This window comes from Oryctolagus cuniculus, chromosome 3 (genome assembly GCF_051225735.1).
Source record: "Oryctolagus cuniculus isolate XC-2025 breed Fujian yellow rabbit chromosome 3, ASM5122573v1, whole genome shotgun sequence".
In the NCBI taxonomy this organism is placed as follows: domain Eukaryota; kingdom Metazoa; phylum Chordata; class Mammalia; order Lagomorpha; family Leporidae; genus Oryctolagus; species Oryctolagus cuniculus.
The window spans coordinates 96,103,369-96,129,234 of NC_142869.1; the positions used below are offsets into that span (position 1 = coordinate 96,103,369).

At 36.5% G+C, this 25,866-nt stretch overlaps 1 pseudogene across 1 annotated transcript; it reads right to left on the reverse strand.

The window, feature by feature from the left end:
- Nucleotides 1-4,165: 4,165 nt before the first annotated feature.
- Nucleotides 4,166-5,032, reverse strand: LOC149127436 (ribonuclease P/MRP protein subunit POP5 pseudogene; annotated as a pseudogene). Its single transcript, XR_016231562.1, has one exon. The product of XR_016231562.1 is annotated as a ribonuclease P/MRP protein subunit POP5 pseudogene (transcript).
- Between the last annotated feature and the right edge of the window lie 20,834 nt (nucleotides 5,033-25,866).

The window sequence follows — 25,866 nt, forward strand, 5'->3', positions numbered from 1 at the left end:
AGCCATTGTAATCCATAAGCTGTACTTTGGAAATTTATATTTACTAAATAAAAAAAATTTAAAAAAAAGAAAATTATGTCCACAATGTCCTCCTCTGCCTACTGTTCCTCAGAGAGGTTGGGATCTGTTGTTTTCTGGTTTGTGTTAGCCATAACCTCAAACTATTCTTTGATTTCCACCCCTGAAATTATGAACTTTGGTCTCCCAAGTTGAAAACTAGAGCTGGCTAAGGAAAGAAATTTAGCATAATCATATACCAAAAATACCTACTTTGATAGGGTTAATTATTTAGTGTTTTCCTGAATATTCTCAAATCTAAACTACAAGCTTGATTGATAAATATGCTAGACATGATAGGATAATAACAACACCTTCTCAGACAGAGATTTCATTTAAAAAAAATAAATTTGGTCCATTTGAATTTTTTTCCTGAATAACTGAGGATTTTCCTTTATATTAGATTAACAATGAAATTCTGTCAAATATAATCTCAAGTGTTAGCTTTTACTTGCTCTCAAGAAAATTATTTACTAAATGATTATCTTTCATTTTAACTTAGAAAAAATGTCACCATGATTTGCTCTAATTTTTGGATTGCTTCTCACAATAAATATTTGTTTTCCCTTAGTTTTATTCAGACATAGTTGATAAATTAAAATTTTGTATATTTTAAGTAAGCAACATGATGTTTGGATGTAGGTATACATTGTGAGTTGATTGCCACCATTGAGTTCATTAGCAAACCATTGCCTCACACAGTAAATTTTTTTATTTTATGATGAAAATACTTAAAATGTATTCTCTTCAAATGTTAAATACTTAGTACATTATTATTAATTAGAATAAAATAATTTTTTGAAAATGTCTGAAACTTTTGATAGAAGTTACATAAAATTAATAGATTCATTTAGGGAGTATGGACATTTTGACAATATTAATTATTCTAATTTATGAACATGGCATATCATCTCACTTATTTTCAATTTCTTTTATCATCAGTGTTTTGTATCTCAATGTATATACATTTCTTCTCACTTTTGAATAGGTTCTTGCATCGACCTGTCACTGATTTTGTATTTTGATTTCATTTCCTGTAGTTTAACTGAACTTGATTTTTTTTTATTTTGGTGGATTCTTTTTTGGTGGATTCTTTAGGGTTTTCTAAATCTAAGAAATCTGCAAACGATTTCTTAATTTTCTGTTTGGTGTGTTTTCTTTCTTTTTCTTGCCTAATTGCTCTGGCTAGAACTTCTGGTACTATGTTGTATGGTAGTAATGGGAGCAGGCATCCTTGCATTACTCATGGTCTGAGAGTGACAGCTTATAACTTTTTACCAGAGTAATATGTTGGCTGTGGTCTTGGTTAATGTCCCTTACGTTAAGGTATATGCCTTCTATATCTAAAAAAAGAATTGAAGTCTTTAAAAGGTGAAGAATCTTGTCAATATTGTGCAACTATTAAGATGATCATGTAATTTTTATCCTTCATCCAGATAATATTATGTGTCACATTTATCATGGATAATAGTATTTAATTTTCTTTTATTATGCTGTCTTTGCTAGGCTTTTGTATCATGATAAGACTGACCTTGTAAACGGAGTTTAAAATTGTTCTGTCCTTTTACATTTTTGGAAGAATAAGGGAAGATTTGAAGAATTGTATTAATTCTTCATTCAATATATGGAAGAATTTGATAGTGAAGCTCTCAGATCTTAGGATTTTCTTTGATGAGGTGTTTTGGATTTTGTTTATTTTTTTTTCAGCTTTTCTGTTTTTGTTTTTTTAAAGTTCATTACAGGTCAGCCAGACACATTACTTCTTGAAATAGGGTAAAGTAACAGCTACTATGAACTTAGGCAGTTCAGCCATCATGGACTAATGTCTTCTCTGGTATCAGGCCTAAAGGACTTTTAAAAAAAATTTATTCCATTTATTTTGAAAGACAGTTTCCATCCGCTGGTTCACTGTCAAAATGGCCACAACAGCAGGGGCTGGGCCAGGGTGAAGCCAGAAGCCAGGAGCTGCTTCTCAAAATTCCTGCTGTTCTCCCAGGTACATCAGCAAGGAGCTAGACCAGAAATGGAGCAGCAGGGACATCCCTTGTGGGATGCCAGCCCTGCAGGTGGCAGCCCAACCCACCGCACCTCAGCAGCCCCCCATACACACCAAAAAGCCTCTTGAGCTGGGCCTAACTTTAACCTATTTTTCCTTTTTTAAAAAATATAAGAGGTGGCCGGCGCTGTGGCTCACTAGGCTAATCCTCTGCCTTGTGGCGCTGGCACACCAGGTTCTAGTCGCGGTCGGGGCGACGGATTCTGTCCCGGTTGCCCCTCTTCCAGGCCAGCTCTCTGCTGTGGCCAGGGAAGGATGGCCCAAGTCCTTGGGCCCTGTACCCGCATGGGAGACCAGGATAAGCACCTGGGTCCTGCCATTGGATCAGTGTGGTGCGCCGGCCGCAGCACACCAGCCGCGGTGGCCATTGGAGGGTGAACCAACAGCAAAGGAAGACCTTTCTCTCTGTCTCTCTCTCTCACTGTCCACTCTGTCAAAAAAAAAAAGCTAATATGAGAAGATAAAGATTTATTTATTTATAAAGATAGATTTATTTATTTATTTAAGAGAGAGAGAGAGACCGTCTTCCATCTGCTGGTTCACTTCACAGATGCCTGCAACAGCCAGAGCTGGGCCAGGCAGGAGGCAGGAACCCAATGTGGGTCTCCTGTTTGGGTGGCAGGGATCCAGCTATTTGAGCCAGTCCTGCTCTAGGGTGTGTACCTTAGCAGGAAGCTGGAATCAGCAGTGGAGCTTGCAGTCAAACCCAAGTTCTCTGTGTGATACACCCTAAGCAACACCTTAGCTGCCACACCAAACACCCGCCCCCTTTTTTTTAAGCCTGAAAGATTAGGGTCACTGCAGCATATCTGAGGTTCTTGTTCCTCACTTCAAAGGTACAGGTGCAACTCTGGTTACTGATAATTCTTCAGTCAGTGACTGTTCATGGGCATATGACAGAGGATCCAGGAGCTGGATGGGGAAGGCCTGTGAGAAAGGATGTGAAGACTCCTGTGCTCAGCTCCCCAGAAGCTGCTAGCCTGTCATTTTTAAAGGAAATCTCAGGTCAAGGACTCTTGAGGGAGGTTGTGTTCTGGTCCTGAAATTAGAGGACACAGTGAAGCAAAACAGCTTTATGGGGCCAGCGCTGTGGAGCAGTGGGTAAAGCCTCCACCCGCAGTGCCAGCATCCCACATGGGTGCTGGTTCAAGACCCAGCTGTTCCACTTCCGATCCAGCTCTCCGCCATGGCCTGGGAAAACAGAAGAAGATGGACCAAGTCCTTGGACCCCGGCACCCCCGTGGGAGACCTGGAAGAAGCTCCTGGCTTTGGATCAGCGCAGCTCCGGCTGTTGTGGCCAATTGGGGAGCGAACCATTGGATGGAAGACCTCTCTCTCTGCCTCTCCTTCTGTGTAACTGTGACTTTCAAGTAAAATGAATAAACCTTAAAAAACCCAACTTTGTGACTGAGGGACCTTTGAGTGACATCGTTTTATTATGGAGAAAACAGCCAAGAAATGTCATGAGGTAGCAGGACAGAGCTGGTTAAAAGTCCTTTGGTCTAATGCCTGTGAGTGTGGCAGTTACCTGTCTTCAGGTGTAAGGAAATAAGAATGGGTGGAACTACAGAAAATTCCCAGCCTGGCAGTGAAGTCAGGTGAGGCCAGCCTATGCCACAAAAGTGCAAAAGCTGCAATTTTTTTTTTTTTTTTTTTTTTTTTTGCAGAGTCAGCTGCTTAGGTGCTAGCAAGGAATTTGATATTTCTAAGGTATTTGGATCATTACTGAGACTATGGATCTGTACAAGTTGGTTGCTATGTCTCTTCACATTTCTATTCCAAATGAGCTCTTTTATCTAGGGCTACACATGGAAAGCTAAATATTCAAAATTCATCTGGTGTTGGGGTGTGCCATTTCAAGTCCCAGCTGTTCCACTTCAGGTCTGGCTCCCTACTAATGTGTTCCCTGCACTAGTGTGCAGTGGGGGATACCCCAAGTACTCGGGCCCCTGTCACCCATGCAGAAGACTGGGATGGAGCTCCTGGCTTCTGGTTTTGGCCTGGCTCGCTCTGGCTGTTGAGGCCATTTGGGGAGTCAGTGGATGGGAGATCTTTCTTTGCCTTTCATATCTTTTAAAAAAATTTTAATGTAGTGTCACATAGGAGCAGTCTTCCCACCAAAGCCAGGGTAAATGCAAGAGGAGACTTGGCCAAGCATGAAGTGTATAAGCCCTTTTGTTATTATGCTCAATGCTATAGAAACCAAATTAGACAAGTAATTAGATACAGGACTATCCACAAGTGTAGAGCCTTTACAACCCGCGGAACCACTTAACCAGAAACACTCTGTAAAAGCAACTCCAGGGTTTCAGTCGAGTGTGGCCTCCAGTTCACGCTGGAAAATCGAGCCCTGGCTGGCTGCCACCCAGTCGGAGCCTGCCGTGTGGTGAGCAGTTCACGACGCCATTGCTTCAGCAGCTTCCTCACCTCCGCTGTCGGAAGCCCCTTCCTCTCCAGACGACTCCTCTAGTAAACAGCTCTTCGCCACGGACTTCTGAATAGCTTCCCGCTCTCCTTCATCAGTGCAGTTCTGTAACAAGATCAACAGCTGTCGCCTGTTGTACTGAATCAGGAACTTCTGACATGTTCTGATTGTACCTCCCACGTGTAACGTGTTGAAAAAACAAGGGTAACGGTGTCCTTTGCTCTCCAAATACGTGATGAAGGGAAGCGCTGACCACACCAGCCGGTAGAATTCCTTTCGGCATCGAAGCAGCACTATTCCGGTATAGGCATTGAGGTATCGAACTGCGAAACCGATGGAGCAGGCTGCCGCGCCGAAGGTCCCGTGCACCCGGGCGATCGTGTCCCGAATAAAGCCGACCAGTACTCGGTCCTCCAGAGTCAGGCGGCAGCGGGGGTCGTCGGACACCAGTTCGCAGAGCAGGTACCTGTGCTTGAACCGCACCATGGCTCTTGTTTATTTATTTTTAATTTGACTGGAAGAGAGAGAAGGGAAGAGAGAGATTTGCCTACAATGGTAAGGGCTGCACTGGAGCTAAAGACAGGAACTGGAAACTCAATCTAGGTCTTCCATGTGGGGTGGCAGAAAGCCAACTAGCAGCTGTCTGTCACAGCATATATTAGCAGAACACTGGGATCAGGAGCAGAGCTAAGACACAAATCCATGGACTCGAATACAACATGCAAGACCTCAACTGGCATCACATATGCTGGGCCAAATGCCTGTCCCAGAATATTTTTGATTATTGACTTAACTTAGTTACTCAGTGGTCTGCTAAGATTTGCACGTCTTCATGATTTAATCTTGGTAGATTGTATGTCCCTCAATGTCCATCCCAATGAAGAAATTGAACATTCTTGGGCTAGAATTGTGGCCTAATGGGTTAAGCCAGTGTCCTCAATGCCAGCATCCCAAATGGACACCAGTTCGAGTCTCAGCTGCTCCACTCCCAATCCAGACCACTGCTAATGTACCTCGGAAAGCAACAGAATATGGTGCAAGTTCTTGGACCCTGGCATCCACATGGGAGACTTGGATGAAATTTGTGGCTCCTGGTTTTGATTTGGCCCAACCCTAGTTGTGGCAATCATTTGGGGAGTGAACCAGTGGGTGGAAGAACTTTCTCTCTCCCTCTTCCTCATTCTGTCTGTAACTCTACCTTTCAAATAAATAAAATAAATATTTTTAAAAAAGAAAGAAATCGCACATTCTTTCAAGGTTCACTTGTAGCAGAAATTTCACTTCTGTTATTAACAGAGAAGATGGTACAAAGATTCTTGAAGTGGTTGTTCAAAATAACCCAGTTGGGTGTGGCATTGTGGCATTGCACATAAAGATGTTGCCTCCAAAACTGGCATCCTATTTAGGGCACTGATTTATGTCCTCGTTGCTCCGCTTCTGATCCAGCTCCTTGCTAATGGCCTGGGAAAAGCAGTAGAGGATGGCTCAAGTGCTTGGGCTTCTGCCACCCACATGGGAGACCTTGAAGAATCTCCTGGATCCTGGTTTCAGCCTGGCCCAGACCTGGCTATTTTGGCCATCTGGAGAGTAAACCATTGGATGTATGTTTCTGTGTTTCCTTCTCTGTAACTCTGATTTTCATACAAATGAATAAATCTTTAAAAATCACCCAGTTAAATAAATAATAAAGTTACCCTACCTTGATATAAAATGTTTGTACAATTCATCAGCAGCAATTATGTTATTTAGTGACCAACTCTTCTTTCTATAGGAAAAACACCACCAAAATTCCAAATTATGTTATTCTGGAAACAGTACATCAAAGCTGGTCTATTCAACGAGTTGTAAATAGGAAAAAAAAACCTGTTCTATTCAATTACATTTGAAAAACGAAATTATAACTCTTGGATTTGTGTAAACTCCTGGGAGAAAATCCTGATGAATTCCAAAAGCTAGTCAATTACCATGTTACTATTAATATCTGATACAAACAGGCAAACTAATTGATTTTTCCTATTATAATTTATATAGAAATGACAAGGAAATTTATGCAATGTTTATCAAATTTTGCAGTCAATGTCAAATGGGATAGAACAGCATTTCCAAATAGTTGAACACAAATAACTTGTTGAAATCCATTTATTGAGCACTTTTCTGGAATACTATGAGTAGTGAGAACTCAAGTTAGTAAATGGGTCATATTTTGGAAGAAAATTTATTTATATATTTATTTTTAAAAGTTTATTTACATCTTCAAAAGTCAGAATTACAGAGAGGGAAAGAAGGAGAAACAGAGATTTTCCATCTGCTCTTTCACTTCCTAGATGGTCGCCTCTGTAGGGCTTGGCCAGGCCAAAGCAAGGAGCTAAGAACTCCATTTGATTTTCAACATAGGTGTCAAGGGCCCAAGTTCTAGGGCCATTTTCTACTTCTCTCCCAGGTACATTAGCAGGGAGCTGGATCATAAGTGGAGCAGCCAGGAATCAAACTGGTGAGCATATGGGCCATAGGGAAATTCATTTTCTACACTTGAAGAATAGGATGAAGAGAGTATTATGTTTGAGTTAATTTTGTACAAAGTCAAAAAAAAAACCCTTGAAACTAAAAATACAGAGAAAATAATTTTAATTTATTATATAATTATATATGTACATTAAAAATATTAGCCCAAATAAATTAATCTATATCTACTTAGCGTAATAATGAATGGAATCCTAAAAATAAACCCAAAGATCATACTGTCCAAAAATGTTAAAATAAATGTGGTAATGAGCCACATTCTTTACTTGCTAGAACTCAGGTTTGTTTTAGTTAATTGTCATTGAAGTACTCAGGTTATAACTGTGAAATGCTCTTACGATGTATCTGTGTAATATGGAAGCTGTGAATGGATTCATATCTTTTTGGTTTCACTGTACATTATCATGTGTGTACATGTGTATATATGTATATATGTGTGTGTGTGTGTGTGTGTATATATATATATATATGGATAGATAAATAGGTAAGGACCAAAATCCTTAGCTTGCTTACACTGTTGCTAGTATAAAGATTATTACACTTAATTTTATGGGGCACAAATTATGGAGTTACTTCATAAATTAATGGGAACATATTTTCAAAAATTATTGCATTAATATACAATTACCTTTTTTTTTGACAGGCAGAGTGGACAGTGAGAGAGAGAGACAGAGAGAGAAAGGTTTTCCTTTTCCGTTGGTTCACCCCACTATGGCCGGCAAGCTGCGCCGATCTGAAGCCAGGAGCCAGGTGCTTCTCCTGGTCTCCCATGCAGGTGTAGAACCCAAGGTCTTGGACCATCCTCCACTGCCCTCCCGGGCCACAGCAGAGAGCTGGGCTGGAAGAGGAGCAACCGGGACTAGAACCCGGCGCCCACAGGCAGAGGATTAACCAAGTTAGCCACGGCGCAGGCCCCCAAAACTTCCCATTAATCAAAGTTTTACTGTCATAAAATAAATGGTTTAGATTTTGACTTTTTGTAAAAATAATGGTTTAGATTTCAAACTTTTTCCCTGCTCCTCTAGCATCCATTATTAGCAGATGGTAGATTTCAAGTTGTAAACTATTGAATCAGTTCCTGAGTCTCCTATTTCCCATATATATAGTAGAAACATAACCCCTTTGTAAGCTTAATGTAACATATGATTATCTTTCAATTTTTACCTTAGCTTTGATATGACTGTGAATCAAATCTTCCCAAAACTTAATGGCTTAAACAATAATGCTTTACGATTTGCCACTTGTGGGGTTCAACAGACTGTTCTGCTTGTCTCACCTTGGCTTATGCTTACTGCTGAATTAAGGTGAATAGAAAAACCATGTTCTCTTTGCTTAAGTACATCAAAAGGTCTTCCTAATACACAAAAGGTAGGAAAATAGACTCCAACTATTGATGGAAAGAGCAGTAATATCGTGTTGCAAAGAGGTGAAATAGACTCAAAAATATTGTTGTAATAACCTAATACAAACATGTATGCTAAATATCCACACTTAGTTTGTAATGTTTTAAACTTGCCTATGTACAGATAAACCAAAACTGAAAGCAAAACATTTCTCAATCCAACAATCATGCTACTCCCCACTAAAGCAACAGTGGCACAGTGCTTCTTCTGTTCTTTTAGAATTAGAGTTGTCTATTTTGTTCTCAAATATGCACAGGGTAGCAATTTTATCTGAAATCTTGGGAGACTTGTATTAATCATTATAACTAAGTACAGATCCTTTCTCAGCATGACTCATAAACATCTTTGAGTTTTAAAGCTGTTTATAATAACGTTAATTTAATCTGTGAAATAACATTGCTTGCAATAAATTCCATTTGCAAATCTTGAATAGACAATGAAGAGAAAGTGGTAGCATAGTTGCAAATATTTAATGGATAGTGAAAAACAACAGAGCAATGGAAAACATGAAATATCTTTGGGCTTCTAAAAGATCTTGCAATGCTATGACACTAATGAAGATGGAGTTTGCTTAAGTGGATTTGCCTATATGCCACTTACTGCCAAAGAGATGGTTATCTGACTAAAAATCTATCATTGATTATGCAATTTAGTGTTCATATATTTAAATTGTATTCAAGTTAGAATGATGTTGAAATTTGGGTTTCACATTCTAGCATGCAACTGCTGTGGTTGACAACAAAAAATGTTAAAATACAACCATCTTCAGAGTATTAAATGGCCATTGGATGGCTAATTTCCATATTTTGGTTTATGGCTTCTTCTTAATATCTGATAATGCAATTATGCCCCAGTAGAGGATGAATCTTCCCTTGGTAAAGTAAGCCATGTCCAGAATATTGATGATTTAAATAAAATAATATCATGACTTTTAAAAGGGTCTTCACTTAGAGATGTTTTTTGCTGTGTAAAATGTCTGTTATTCAAAGCTTCAGATCTTAACCCACTTTCTCCCTAGGGAATAAATTTGTAACAACTAAGATTTGGTTTCAAATAATTTAGTGATAATATTTTTAAACTTTGTTTTTGCTACATTCTACACTATTACACCTGAACAAATTAGTTTTCAGAATAAGAGCTACCATAAGGTGCTCAGTATAATATAATTTTTTCTATAGATTGTGTGGCAATAAATTCTTGCCAACCTTCACATTTAACTTCAATATTAGAAGATTTACAACTTGATGAGGACATCTATTATGAAACTACTATAAGTACTTTCCCTTTGAAATTTCAGTGTCAAGTCAAGTAATCTAGTTTATACTACTCTGAATTATATTCAGTGCTTTCACATTCTTTGCTCACACAACATCTTATAAAATTACATGGGGTAACATAATATGACAGTTGAATTTAAGAGACCTTTTATTATATTTGAAATTCAACCAATGTTTCAAATTAATGACCAGAGATGATTAGAGAAAAACTGACATCCTCATTTCAGAGATATTTTTGTTCCAATGTATTTTTAATGCTCTCTGTCTTTTATTATTTTGACAGTTTTTCAGAAACAGTTTTAGAAGCTCTTGTTTTGGGCCTGATTCTTATGTAGAGAGTCAGAGACATATTTGAAAGTTTTAAGAGCATGCTACTATAATATGTGACATATTTGATGAAAAGATTCTGAAATTGGTTATTTGAATTATTTATATGTTGACCAAACTTTCTAGTTGCAACCCCTGTAAAATGAATAGGAGATAAGTTTTTCTACCCAGTGATCTTAATGTTGATCTTGGGAGTAGTAATGACATGGTTTTCAACATCTTCTTTGGCTCAGTACTCAGCAGTGTTGATGTGGTACTAGCATTTGCTGAGAACTTATGATACGTAAGTACAGAACAACACCTCCAAAAATTATAAGAGGAATGAAATAAAAATGATTTTGTGAATTACTATATATTTATGTGTATTTCATATATATATAATATTCTGTCACTTGAGAATTGACTATTCTATAAATACTATAAAAATATATAAAGTAAGTCATTTAGAAGATATGACCTCTAAGTAAACATACTTTTATGTGAGTAAAAATAAATTCCATACTTTTCAGACAGTAGATATATTTTGAATATAGGAAACTGCTATAAACAAAATGGTAACTTACACTGAATTTCTGATTTTCAAAAGCATTTGTATCATTTATTTATCCCTTTAGTCAATGAAAACCAAAAACAATTCCAAGAAGAACTGACTTACTCATTCCTAAAGAGACAAGTGGCAAAATAGGCATAGACTCACTTCCAATGATAAAGTGTAACTGCTACTTATTCATAATGACAGGTAGTGAGACAGGCTGATTTGACCTTCTCACAAGGAATTTACTTGGACTCATTATGAACCAAAAGTGTAATAGGTTTTCTCATGTGTTTTGGTTTGTTTTATGTATTCATCATTGTATAGCATTTGTGCTTATATTCTCTGTGTAGGTTTCTTAGCCTTCCAGTGCAATAAAACCTTAAGTATTTAAAAGAACAGAAGTCACAAACCTCTTATTGCAGTTGAAATTGAGGGGAAGCTGATCTCATGGGCCAAAAATACCTATCAAAAACAAGGGACTAAAGCTTCACACATAGGTTACATTACACGTTCTAAGGAGCGAAAGTACTTTACAAATCTGGTTTGAGTGCCTTCAGTGAACAGTGAAGAGCTGTGCAGGAGTTAGATATAATTCCTCCTACATCAACAATTTCTGTCACTCTGAAGAGGGCCTTTGCCTTCTACTAGAGAGTCATAAATCTGTTGTGTAGCAGTTTTTAGTTAAATAAAATACCATTAGACACTTAGGGAATGTGGTAGCAAAATGCTATGGAAAGAGGGGGGAATTAGAGAATATATGCATTACCTAAAATGATTTAAAAAACATTCTCTCCTAACTTCAATAAAGAATTACCAGAGGAGAACTTATGATACGTTAAGTACAGAACAACACCTCCACAAATTGTAAGAGGAGTGAAGAATTACCAGAGCCAGGGTGTATCTCACAGTCACGGGTTTGAGATCCCTGCATCTCCAGACCTGATATGTTTGTTGTTTTAAATAATTTAATAATTGTAATTTTCACTTTGAAATTTTGTTCACTATATTTGGAAATGATCTTTTCAATGATGTTTAAAGATTTACAAGAACATATAAGAATATTGCAAACATTTTTGTTGTTTTATTATTCAAACTTGCTTGCTTGAATGGTAATAGATAGTGTAACTACGGGAGGACATAGAATTTGACATCGCTCTTAAGGCTTGGTTTTACTACTGTAATTTAGCCTCCATTACATACTTCTGAGTTATTACTATACAAATAATAAGATGAGGATATATATGTAATATACATATTTATACACACATAGACATATTGACAGAGACAGCTATTTTAAGGAATGACAGGCAACAAACTCAGGAAATATTTGATGCTGCAGTTTTGAGCCCTAAATCCTTAGGTCAGGACATCTGTGGAAACTGAGGCAAGGCTGGGGAAAAATTTCTGAGAAAACTGAATTTTTCCCTTAGGGTCTTGAACTGATTAGATGAGACCCATCCATACTTTTGATGATAATATTCCTAAAGTTAAGTAGTTTGGCCTGTTTTTCACATCTACAAAATACCTTCACACATCTCAACTAGTGTTTACTGGATAACTTAGAATCACAGCATAGCCTAGTTTGCACATTAACTGATTACCCCAAAGGAGGAATAACTTTGACTTTGTTCTATACTGCAGAAGGAAAACTATGGCCACCCACAACAATTAAATGACTACTAGAAAATAGCTAATAGAAGTGATTTTGAATGCCTCAACACAAAGCAATGACAAATGTGTGAGGTGATAGATATACCAGTTACCTTGATGTGATAATTGTACACTGCATACATACATTGAAATGCCTCAAGGAATTCATAAAAATATAAAATTCGTATGAGCCAGTTGAAAAACAATTAAATTCAATGTAAAAAATTTGTTGTCACTGTTGGCCCATTTTCATCTTGTCGGCCACATGCATCTCTTTAAATTACACTTAATCTTCAAATGGAGACAATAGCAAAGTCATGCTTTTGCCTAACTTAATACAACTATGGTTAACATATATTAACCATTTTTCCAGAAGAGGATTTAGCAGACTTGATTGAAGTTCACTCCTCTCTTTGGTATTCTGTGGCTTACATATTATGACATGTGCCTACAAATATGTACCATGTTGTAAAGTTAATGCATTTTATATAAGATAAGTGAGAGAATAAAGAGAATAAGATAAAATGTTTCATATGTATGCAGACTTATATACACACACTCATGAATGAAATTCCTCGTGTGTTTATAACTTTCATTTAAAATCACATTTTTTGAAGATTTCATTTATTTTTTGAAAGTTAGAATTACATAGAGAGAAGGAGAAGAAGAGGGAGACAAGTTCACTCTCCAATTGGTCCAATGGCTGGAGCTGCGCCAATCTGAAGCTAGGAGCCAGGAGTTTCGTCTTGAACCCCCACACGGGTGCAGGGGCCCAAGGACTTGGACCATCTTCTACTGCTTTCCCAGGCCATAGCAGAGAGCTGCATTGGAAGTAGAACAGCCAAGACTGGATCCAGTGCCCAAATGGGATGCTAGCACTGCAGGTGGCCGCCTTCCTTGATACGCCACAGCACCAGCCCCCAAAACTACATTCTTCCATATTGTTTTTATTCCCTATTTTTTCTTTGTCCTAAGTAAACAACTCAGCTGGATATGGCTCTTCACATGGTAAGGTGACTCCAACTTTCACCTCTGAAGGCCTGGACCATTAATAGTAATGCTTGAATTAGGATGTTACAATTTTCCATTGACCTTATTAATAACAACCTGAAGGAACTCTTGTACTCAAGACATATCCATCTGTACTTCATGTAGTAGCTGTTCAGTTTTTCCTTGATATCAGAATTGATCACCACAAACAATGCAGTGACTCTCTTCCTTTGACACTGATTCAGAGGCATGAGTGTAAAGTGGCTTAGCTGCTATCTTGACAATTTAATCACTGTTGTGTCTCCTGATGAAAAAATTCCTTTCTATGAACTTAAACCTCTAGACCAGCAGAGCAAAAGATCACAGAAGCAGGAAAAAGACATTTTACTAGTAAAATACTGGGGATAGAATAAGTGGTACCACCCTGTTTGTACTATTGACTTCCATAGCTATGGTTCCAAGCTATGGGATTTTTTTTTTTTTTTGACAGGCAGAGTTAGATTGTGAGAAAGAGAGACAGGGAGAAAGGTCTTCCTTTTTCTGTTGGTTCACCCCCGAAGTGGCCACTACGGGATCTTAATCACCCTACAGAGGATGTTGAATACCCTTTAAAAGGGTATTCTACTATTCTATCAAGTCGAATCCTTGAGGATGTTGAGGAATATGGTGAATCCAGTGAAATCCATTACTATAGGCCTATTGTGACATTTCATTTGCCATGAAATCATGTCCTTGATATGAAATGAGTCTATGTTGTATATCATGATGACGCATAAGTCACTTTATAAGTCTGTGGAAAGTACTGTTGGCAGAATAATTACATGCAGAAATTACAATATATATTTAATATATAGAGTAAGTATCTCTTCTAGTAAAAACAAAATTCTTTCCCTTCTATTATATGAAAATAGTTTGATACTATTATCAGGTATCTTATGGATAACCCCAGGATAACTCCACTGCTGCCAGATTGGGCATCAGCAGTAGCTATAGACAAATCAGCCTTGGTGAGTTCAAGACCAAGTTTTTGAATCCATGCACAACCTTAAGCTCTATCATCACAGACATTTTACTAATGAACCTTTTGGACAATGACAGGGATGACTTGGATATAGGCCAATGGTATTCACCAGTAGACATCATGTTAACTTGAAATATTAAAATTCTTTTTTTCTAAACTCACTTTTCAGTGCACATTCACATGAGACAAATATCTACTTGTTTTGCCTATTCAGAGAAGTCTATCCACATACTTGTTTCCCCACATCCTTGTCACTACTTTTCTAATCATGTTCATTCCAAGTCACTGATCATTCAACCAAACCCTTGGCTGCCACCCATGAATGAATATCTGATTGTACATCTGGCCATTTCTTCTTTTGTAGTATTCAAGGTACTACCATTTGGGAAGAATTACATTCACTATTTTCCTTCATGGAAATTCCAGAAAAGGGATGTAGTGTTGCAGCTCTCCACTGTTGGGTGCTACTTACATATTGATTAGAGTCATCTGTAAATCAGGCATAAGTTTTCTTTTCCTAATTCAACTGACTATTGAGTACTCCCCTTAAGGCCAAAGGTGTAGGATGAGAGAGATAAGGTAATGCAGCAGGGGCGGAATCCATGGACATTTGGGCCACTTTCTCACATAGCTTACTTACACCTTTAGGGCACACTCAAGCCTTATTTTGTACATACCACTTCCATTTGATGGTGGTGTCCTGCTGTGCATTCCCAGCTCAGGGCTTTATCAGTTAGGTAACACGCTGTTCTAGATGGGACCTCAGATCACATGGTAACCTTGTGATCCATGGTTAAGCAAGGTAAAAGCTGTTTCTCAAAAGAAGAGTAGCTGTCCACAGAAGACTGTAGGGTTTTGTTCCAAAATACTAAAAGTTGTGTTGTGATTCAACTTCAAGAACTGTCAAAGGTTCTAAGTTGCATTTCTATTTCCCACTGTCATTTTTAGCACCATTTGGATTTGTTGGATGATATTATCCAAGAGGCAGAGCAGCTAGAGCTTTCTCTTATTCTAGATGTCATTCAAAATGAGCAGTTTCTGGGCTGGCATTGTAGTGTAGTGGATAAAGCCACCACCTGCAGTGCCGGCACCCCATATGGGCGCCAGTTTGAGTCCTGGCTACTCCACTTCCAATCCAACTCTAGGCTATGGCCTAGGAAAGCAGTATAAGATGGTCCAAGAGCATGGGCTTCTGCATCCACATGAGAGACTAGAAGTTCTTGGCTCCTGGCTCCTGGCTTCCAATCAGCGCAGCTCCTGCCATTGCGGACAATTGAGGAATGAACCAGTGGATGGAAGACTTTCTGTGTGTAACTCTGACTTTCAAACGAATAAATAAATCTTAAAAAAAAAAAAAAAACCTAGCAGCTTGCTTGATCAGTTGCTAAATGGCTGGATTAATACATTTAAATGAAGAATGTGTTGCTTTCTAAATCCAAAGATGCTAAACTTTGGATCTTCTTTTTGGTTGTAGGTGAGACCAGAAACAACAATTATTTATCCTTTACTTTAAAAGGAATGTCTGGGCATGTCCCACACCACTGGAACTCTGGCAATTGCACTGGGGAGTGATACCTTGATCTTTTTTGTCAGATTTACTTACCAGCCTCTGACATGTAAATATTTTACCAATAAATCTAGCACATTTGCTACTTCTTGTTCATCAACATAGTGTCCTCAAAGTAATAGATCAGTGAAAAGTTTTATGGAAGGGAAAAGTGATCAAACTCCTTAAGAATAAAATCATAGCATAGAGCTGGCAAGTTGTTATACCCTGATGTAGGACAGTTAATGCATACTCTTGGCATTGTCAGATGAAAGAAAATCACTTTCTGAGGTCTTTAATACCACTATGAAGAAAAATAAAAACTTTCATCAAGATCAGCAGGTATGTAGTAGGTGTCATGTAGTGTGTTACTTTTCTCAAGAAAGGAAATCCTATGTGTAATAACGGGTGAAATTAAGAGTCACAACTGAGTAAGTTTGAGGTAATTCACTCTCATTCACAAAGATGCATTTGTTTTCTGCACAGATCAAATGGGCCAGCTGAATGGGGTATGGATGAAATCACACCCCTGAATACTTTCCCAGTCCTTGAAGTTGGCACTAATTTCTGAAATTTCCCCAGGAATGTGGTACTGCTTTTTTTTTAATGCCATTTTCTTAGATAGAGACAATGGTAGTGACTTCCAATTGACTCTTCCCATCATTATATCCCTTACTCCAAAGGGCAAAGAACCAATGTGGGGATTCTGCCAATTGGTGAATATATATATTTCAGTTATATATTCTAGAAATGGGGAAATGACCATATAACTGGTACAGAGACTCTCTGTATCCCCTGAGAGATGGATCTATGATAAATCACCTAACCTCCGTGGCATAATAGTCAATCATCCTCTGGCTATAGTAATGTTTTGAATGTTCTCCGAGACAATGTCTAGTAACATCTAAAAGATGTGATTACTTTCTTTCCCCAGGGTACAATTACTCTGATAAATGTCTGATAAGTCTCTTTTGGTAAGACTGCAGGAAAGTATACATTCTCTAAGTATAGAAGATTCCTTTCTTAAGGGAACCCGACCTCCTCGTCATTCAAGAGGTTCTCTTTCTTAACTGGCTCAAGTCTAGGAATTAATTAAGAGACCATGGTTTTCTGTTTCATTGATTCAAGATACTTTTTAAGTTTACCTAGAACTCATCTACTTATAAACAGCAAATAAGGTCAATTAATCACCATGATTAATTAGCCAATGCTACAGCTCTCTGCAAGTCAGGATATTCCTGTTGCCCATTATGATAAACACACTCACCTTACCTTTGGCAATTTAGTGCTACAACTTGGCCACTACCACCATTTGATTTAATGATCATCATTACAATTAAAGATTCTCAATTCAGTTATAACAATTCCCACTGCAATTATAGATCCTAAAATTATATTTTTGTGTAATTTTTCTTTATAAAATTATTTATGTATTTGAAAGAGGGAGAGAGAGCCAGAGAGAGAGGGAGTGCACAAGATAGTCAGAGATAGAGAAGAGACGTTCCCTCCTCTGGTTCATTCCCAAAATGACTAGGCCATGCTAAAGCCAGGAGCCTGGGATTCAATCTCCGTCCCACTTGCGTGGCAAAGACTCAAGTACTTCAGTCATCACTTACTGCCTCTCAGAGTGTGATTTAACAGGAAATTGAAAGGTAAGAAGAACCAAGATTTGAACCCAGGAGCTCCAATATGCAACATGGGCATCCCAGACAGCATCCCAATTGCTGTACCAAACACTCACCCCTCTATGTAATTTTGTTCTGTCAAAAAAATGAATTTCCCAAGCTTGAGGATTTTTTTTCAATGTATGATTTCCAGACCATAATTTGTTCAGCTATTTATAAGTAAATGCCCCGAGAAAATCTATGAAGATTTTGATTTAGCTTAATGCTTTAATAATAGCTCGATGTTGCTCCAGATATTGTAGATACACTACTTAATGATATGAAATTTATTTTAGTTTTCTGAAAAAAAGTGTTAATATTTTTGTTAAAGCTGAGAGAAAAATATTAGAAGCTGTCAAGACTCAGAAAGACATTTGCTACCATAAGTGATTTCTATGATAATTACAAAAGTGTGGACCTTAAAATATTATGTAAATTGTATTAAGTGACAAAGTCACATAGGTTTTGAGAAATTATACTACAGTTGCTCATTAACAGGCCTACATTAATGTAGATCTCTTTAAAGATTTATTTTTGTCATTTTAATTTGAAAAACAGAAACTTTACTAATGTATTAATGACCTAATTGTGACGAGCCAACCCCATTTTTGTTTGAAGAATGGTTCCCCTGATCCATTCAATAAATACGTATCTGGAAAAAAGGAATTTGGATTGATGGGAAAGAACTGTAATCACCGCATACAGATTTATGCATTGAAGAAATGATGTGATTATGTGAAAAATTCACATAAATGATCCTTGCATGTCCATGATGAACAATACAGCATTTGTAGGAAGTATTTCATGGAGGTGGAGGTAGCAGGAAGAATATTTTATGAAATGTTCATTATCTTAGAGTTTGAAACTATTCATTTCTACACACTATTTATTTTTAATCATCTACTAAATGAAACATACAATACTACCTGTGCTGAAATTTGGGGAAAGTTTAGGTCTTTAAAAAAAAAAAAAAAAAAAAAAAACAAAGCTATTACTAATCATTGACTGCACCTATGAAAAAAGTACTTATTTTGGTTTACTTAGATAATGCTGCAATTGGTGGAAATGATAAACAATAGAAGTGTTAACACCCTGTGAATACACTGGATTTAAGAGAATAAACTTTTTTTAAACTTAAAAAAAAAAAGCAATGTTCATTATCTTAAAGGTACAAAGGAATCAAAGTACTAGAATTCTGCATATTGTACATTTAGGGGGAATGTTTTTAGTGTATGTTAGTGAATCTGTCTTCAGTTATTCTCCAGATTCACATTTATATCTAAATTTATTCCCAAATAATATGATATATATAGTAGTATTGCTCTAGAAACCAGTGTCCACGGATTTAAGAGCCAAAATGTATTCCTATTTGGCACATCCTAAGATTGATAATTATCAAAATAGTATAAGCTGAATATTCTGACATCAATGATATCAAACAAATTATCCAAAAAATAATGAACAGGTTTGGAATTTCAATTGTCTCAATAATATGAAATTTGATCATTATAAATGGTAAGAAATAAAATGAGGATAAAGCAATAAGCTAGTGTGCATATGCACATATATAATAAAATATTCTCTTTAAAATTCTCCAGTAGCTCTTTTCTGTTCTTTCAGCTGTATCTTAACATCCCTCATCTCATAACAGATAACACAAAGGAAGTGGCAAGTACTTTATAGATCTGAAAAATAGGTTCCGTTTTATATCAGCAGTAATTACAATTCTAAGCAGTGAAATTCCATCTTTAAAAATTCCCAAAATATTGGTTCTTTTGAAGTAAACTGACAAAAGGTAGTGAGTTGCCACTTCAGAGTATCTTAGAATTCATCAAATTTACTGAAAGATCAAAGTTTACCTTAATTCTATGTAGAAGTCGGTTACCCATGAACAGTTCATCGCCCCCAATACAGACTTTTCTTTAATTTTTTATGAAAAGCTTACCTAAACATTTTTATAATTTCAAATTTATTTATTTTCATTTTTTATAAAAGACAGAGAGAGAGAGAGGGAGACAGAGAGAAAAACAGATATTGCATTCTGTGGTTCACTTCTTGAAATGCCATAATGCTTGGAGCTGTGCCAACCTAAAGCCAGGAGCCTGGATGGGTCTTCCACATGGGTTCAGAGGCCCAGTGACTTGGGCCATTAACTGCTGCCTTTCAGTGTCCACATTAGCAGAAAGTGGACTAAGAGAGGGAGTCGGTACTCCAACCCAACACATCCAATATGATGACATGGGTGTAAACAGCAGAGATTTAACCACTGGGCCAAATTCCTGCCCTGGATTTTTTTTTATTTTGAAAACTAGGGATGATTTTTTGAAAAATAAAACTTTATCCTTTGCTTCTAATTTTGATGTTTGTTTCCAAAAAATATAAAGCAAACAAGCTTAAGTTTCTAAACAAGTTTCACTAACATTTTATTTTTATTTGCATGTATTCTCATAGATTTGGATTCCAGTTGAAATGTTGGAATATTTCATTAATAGATTTATTTATTTATTTGAAACTTAGTGTTACAGGCAGAGAGGGAGAAATAGAGAGAAAGATTATCCAAGTGCAGTTTCGCTCCCTAAATGGCCACAATGACTGGGGCTGAGCCAGACTAAAGCCAGGAGATTCATTCTGGTCTCCCACATGGGTGGCAGGGGCCCAAGCACTTGTACTATCTTCTGCTGCTTTTTTCAGTCATTAGTAGAGAACTAGATTAGAAGTGAAGTAGTTTGGATACAAACTGGTGTAAATGTTAGAGTATTTTATCTATTATCCATGAAAAATATGCAATCCCTTTGCACTAACTAGCAACATTTTTTTCTTTTTCTTTTTAAAGATCTATTTTATTTTACTGATTTGAAAGGCAGAGTTACAGAGAGAGAGAGAGAGAGAGGTGGGATCAGAGAAAGAATCTCTTCCATCCACTGGTTCACTCCCCAAAAAACATTTTTTGAACCAAAATGAACTTCCCGTTCCTCTTTACTCACAAATTTTTTGAAGGTCCCTCACATTAAATACTAGATAACACACAGTGATATGTGTGTGAGAGAAAACAAATTAACCTTTGCTTAAACCAGGTATAAGGAAATGACGAATTGAAATGTGGCAGAGAATCTTTTGGATGTTGTAGAAGTATTCTGTATTATTATTGTGGTTTTTTTTTAAAGTATCCAATGATCAAAACCCTTTGGCTTGTATAATTTAATTGGATACAGTTTATTTGTTCCTCTTAATAAAAATGAGACATGATTTTAAAAAAATTGATGAAGAACAGATGGAGAGAGGAAGGTAGACAAGAAAGGAGGGAGAAAGATAATAATAATAAAATAAAATAAATATGCGACTCATGACAAGAGCCTAGGATGATTACTGATGCCATAAACAAGAATGTCAATTTGTTAAGTCAACAACAGGAGTCACTGTGCACTTACTCCTCATGTAGGATCTCTGTCCTTAATGTGCTGTACATTGTGATTTAATGCTATAACTAGTACTCAAACAGTATTTTTCACTTTGTGTTTCTATGTGGGTGCAAACTGTTGAAATCTTTACTCAATATATGCTAAACTGATCTTCTGTATATAAAGAGAATTGAAAATGAATCTTGATGTGAATGGAAGGGGGGAGGGAGAGGGAAAGGGGAGGGTTGCAGGTGAGAGGGAAGTTATGGGTGGGGGGAAACCATTGTAATCCATAAGCTGTACTTGGGAAATTTATATTCATTAAATAAAAGTTTAAAAAAATAAAATAAATATAAAATAATAGGTAATTTTTTTTTTCCCACAGTGTCTTCACTTTCCATGCCTGAAATACTCTCCTGGGCTTTTTAGCCAGATCTGAATGCCTTAAGGGCTGATTCTGAGGCCAGAGTGCTATTTAGGACATCTGCCATTCTATGAGTCTGCTGTGTATCCTGCTTCCCATGTTGGATTATTCTCTCCTTTTTAATTATATCAGTTAGTATTAGCAGACACTAGTCTTGTTCATGTGATCCCTTTGACACTTAATCCTATCATTATGATCAATTATGAACTGAAACTGATCACTTTGACTAGTGAGATGGCATTGGTACATGCCACCTTGATGGGATTGAATTGGAATATCCTGGCATGTTTCTACCATTAGGGGTAAGTCCGATTGAGCATGTCTCAAATTGTACATCTCCTCCCTCTCTTGTTCCCACTCTTATATTTAACGGATCACTTTTCAGTTAAATTTAAACATCTAAGAATAATTGTGTGTTAATTACAGAGTTCAACCAATGGTATTAAGTAGAACAAAAAATTACTAAAAGGAATAAAGTATTAAGTTGTTCCTTGACAGTCAGGGTAAGGGCTGATCAAGTCATTGTTTCTCATGATGTCCACTTCACTTCAACAGGTTTCCTTTTAGGTGATCGGTTAGTTGTCACCAATCAGGGAGAACATATGATATTTGTCCCTTTGGGACTGACTTATTTCACTCAGCATGATGTTTTCCAGATTTTTCCATTTTGTTGCAAATGACCAGATTTCATTGTTTTTTTACTGCTATATAGTATTCTATAGAGAACATGTCTCATAATTTCTTTATCCAGTCTACTGGATAAAGTACGGCACAGGTGGAGGATTAGTCAAGTAAGCTGTGGCACCAGCCTATGTTTTTTTTTTTTTTTTTTTTTTATTTTAAGGTCTTTCATCAATTGGTTCACTCCCCAAATGACCTCAGTTGCCAGGTCTGGTCCAAGTTAAGTCAGGATCCAAGAATTCCATCCAGGTCTTCCACATTGGTGGTAAAGGCACCATAATAGTTTATTTAAGGCAGAGATTTGTCTTATAAATACCTGAGCACTCTTTTTAAATTTCATATATTTACTATAAGATATGGTGACTTTGAATACCTGGCAATTGATGTCAGGAAAAGAAGGAGAGTAAAAGAAAAAGTAAAATATAATCTTTCTGTCATTAGCATTAGACAAATTTGAATTCAGCAACAAAGATATTAGATTCAAAGATAATAGTTATCAATTTGTTGGAATTCAGCAACAAAGATATTAGATGATCTAAGGAGAATAGTTATCAATTTGTAACCTAGAATAAAATATAGAGCACATGACTCTACAAACATTTAATTGAGTAGTGTTAACATAGAGTGTAGGGGGCAGTGCTGTGGTACAGCGAGTTAAAGCTCCTGCCTGCAGTGCTGGCATCCCATATGGACACCAGTTCGAGTCCCGGCAGCTCCACTTCTGATCCAGCTCTCTGCTATGGCTGGGAAAGCAGTAGAAGATGGCCCAAGTGCTTGGGCTCCTGCACCCGCATAGGGGACCCAGAGGAACCTACTGGTTCCTGGCTTCGGGTCAGCTCAGCTCTGGCAGTTGTGGTCATCTGGTGAGTGAACCAGTGGGTGGAAGACCTCACTTTCTGTCTCTAACTCTCTCTATAATTCTGTCTTTCAAATAAATAATATAAATCTTTCTAAAAAAAAAAAAACAGAGTGTAGAAATTATGTTGGACCCACAAAATAGGTGAAGACTGGCGGAATTTTGAGGAGTTTGATAGAAAAACACCTGACTTGTCTTGAACAGACTATTGGTGTAAATTTGTGTGCTTAGGATGCTGCTAAAAAGGGTTGAGAAGAAAAAAGAGACATATATAGAAGATTAAAGTTGGAGGGATCTATTACAAAGTGGCAGAATAGTTAAGTTGTCCCCTGTAGTCATGGGGAAAGCAGAACTTGTAAGGGGATAAACTGGGTATATAAATTAAACAGATGATTTCTCCTTAAAAGCTTGCTAAAATTTAAGTATAAATCCACTTATCACTAATGAGTTATGTGGTAAAAAATTTTTAAGCTCCCCTAAAATTTGTTTTATTGTTTTTGAGTGTACAGTTATTCCATTACTTTTCTATCCAGCTTATTCAGTTAATTATGCATTCTAGTTATATGTTCATTATAACCTAATCTTCAAAATTTAAAGATATATGTATATATAGTTTTTATACATATAATGTTAATAGATTATGGTCTGCCTCTAATTATATACTTTAATGCGTCATGGTAATTATTTTATTACTTTTAAAATTGTATCTCACCTGATACTTTCAATTCTATTTGATATTTTCACCAAAACATTGCATTTATATGTAATTGGTTTTTGTTTAGTTTATGATAAATATTAGATTTAATTTTTATAATCTCTGTTCTACTTACCTTTAGGTTAGTTAATTTATCTTTTCCTGGCTTCTGAAAGTCCTATATATGTAAAGTCCTATATATATGGTAACAGACACTTCTTAGTTATAGCTTGTTAATTGTGCTAGTTAAAATTTTCTACATTACAGAATATGTTTTCTATATATAAAAATAGATTATTTTATGTTATTGGTCAGTTTTAAGTAAAGGTACTTTTGCACATTTAATATAATCTCTCACTGTACCTGTCTTCCAATATACCTACATAATCTGTCAGTTTTTAATCTTATTTATATAGATACTCTGAATTTCTAATTGAGGTGTTAGAAAGAAAAAGTGAAAAAATTTTCTTTCTGATTTCTATCACTTAAATTTGAAGTTTATAAGTTATTTTTATAGTAACCAACATTTTTGAATGGTGCTTTTTGTGGGAAAAAAATTATAAACTGTTAGAAATTACTGCTGCAGAATGAAGTTTTCTTTCAGGAGACAAGCTAGGAATAGATCATGGAGGATGTCTCAGTGTACCACCCTCACTGTCTTTAACATCCTAAGAAGTACACATCCTGTATCTGTACATTATAAATTTGTATATATTCTTTTAAAAATGATTTATGTTTTATTCTAATGCCTTTTCAGCATAATTATTTATTTATGCATCATGTTTTTTAGCATGCATTCATATTATCTATAATTTGTTCTTCCATCCAAAGTGCTCTCTTTGAAGGTCAGGGGCTGAAGAATTATGAACTATATGTGGACTGAAAATGCACAGTTTTATTTTCAGTTCAAAATTTGCAAGCTTAGATTAGATAATAATTATTATTGATATGACAATGAAAAGTTTTTAAATGCATAAAGGATTTCCCAGAAAAAGATACATTAAACCTTTGGGGTACCAAATAATCTGATGTTATTCTTTCTTATATGCATATAGTTGCACACTACTGTGGCTACTCTATTTACATTTCCACTCAGGAGAGTGCCATTTAAGCCATAAGTAGAACTCTACATAATTCAACTTAGTTTAAATATCTTACTGGAGGAAGAGTAATCAAATTTAGCTTCAGGACATACTGTAGACTAATACAAAAGCTCTATATGCACAGTTAAGATTATACCACAAATGTGGTTCCTATTTCATTATTTGATGAATGGTATGTCACACACTGTTACGTGATTCCATAATAAAAGATGGTATTATAATGCCTCTACCCAGAAGGACAAAGTTAAGCCTGCCAAGAGGACTTGAACTCTTAAATTCTAAAGTTAAGTAAGTTGCCTCAGGGTTCATTCTTTGAGTTCTTGCAGAAGAAGAAAATATATGTGGGCATCCAAATCAGGTCTCCTAACGGCATTAGGCTTTCACAAGTGTGTCTTCTAGATGTTAAATAACATACGTCAAATTTTACTTTAAAATATTTATGTAGGTAGATGTATTTAAGTCACTAAAGTAGTTATTCTTATCAAACTCAGCAGAAAATTACTATTCAAGAACAAATAAATTTCAAAATTTATATTTAAGTAGTGGTGATGCTATACATAACCCAACAACAAATCATGTTCAATAAACTTTTATTTGACCTACTCAAAAGCCTGCTAAAAATTATTTTTAATATTTTTATATTTTATTTTATTTTTACCCAGAAACCTTTCATTAAGGTATACAAACTTCATTCATTTCATAAATACAACCTTAGGAACATAGTGATCCTTGCCACCCTGCCTGGCCTCCCACCTGCACTTCTACCTTTCTTCCTTCTCTCTCTCCTGTCCCCAGTATTATTTTTTACTAAGATCTATTTTCATTTGACTTTGTATGTATGAAAATTAACTCTATAAGGGCACAGTTCAAAAACAAAATTTTGTAAGTCAAAAAATAGCTTAAGTTCACTCATCAGATTATAACATTGGCAAATTTTACCTAATGAGATCAGCTACCAAATCGGTTTGCTTCTTTGGAAGAAAAATTTTATCAGCAATCCCTGTATGTCTCATTACCTCACCAGATAATGAGGCATAGGGTATAAAAAGTGATAATAAGGGGCCAGTGCTGTGGCAGAGCTTGTTAAAGCCCTGGCTTGCAGCTCTGGCATCCCATATGGGTGCCAGTTCGAATCCTGGCTACTCCATTTCCAATCTAGCTCTGCTACGGCCTGGGAAAGCAGTGGAAGATGGTCTGAGTCCTTGGGCCCCTGTACCCATGTGGGAGACACAGAGGAAG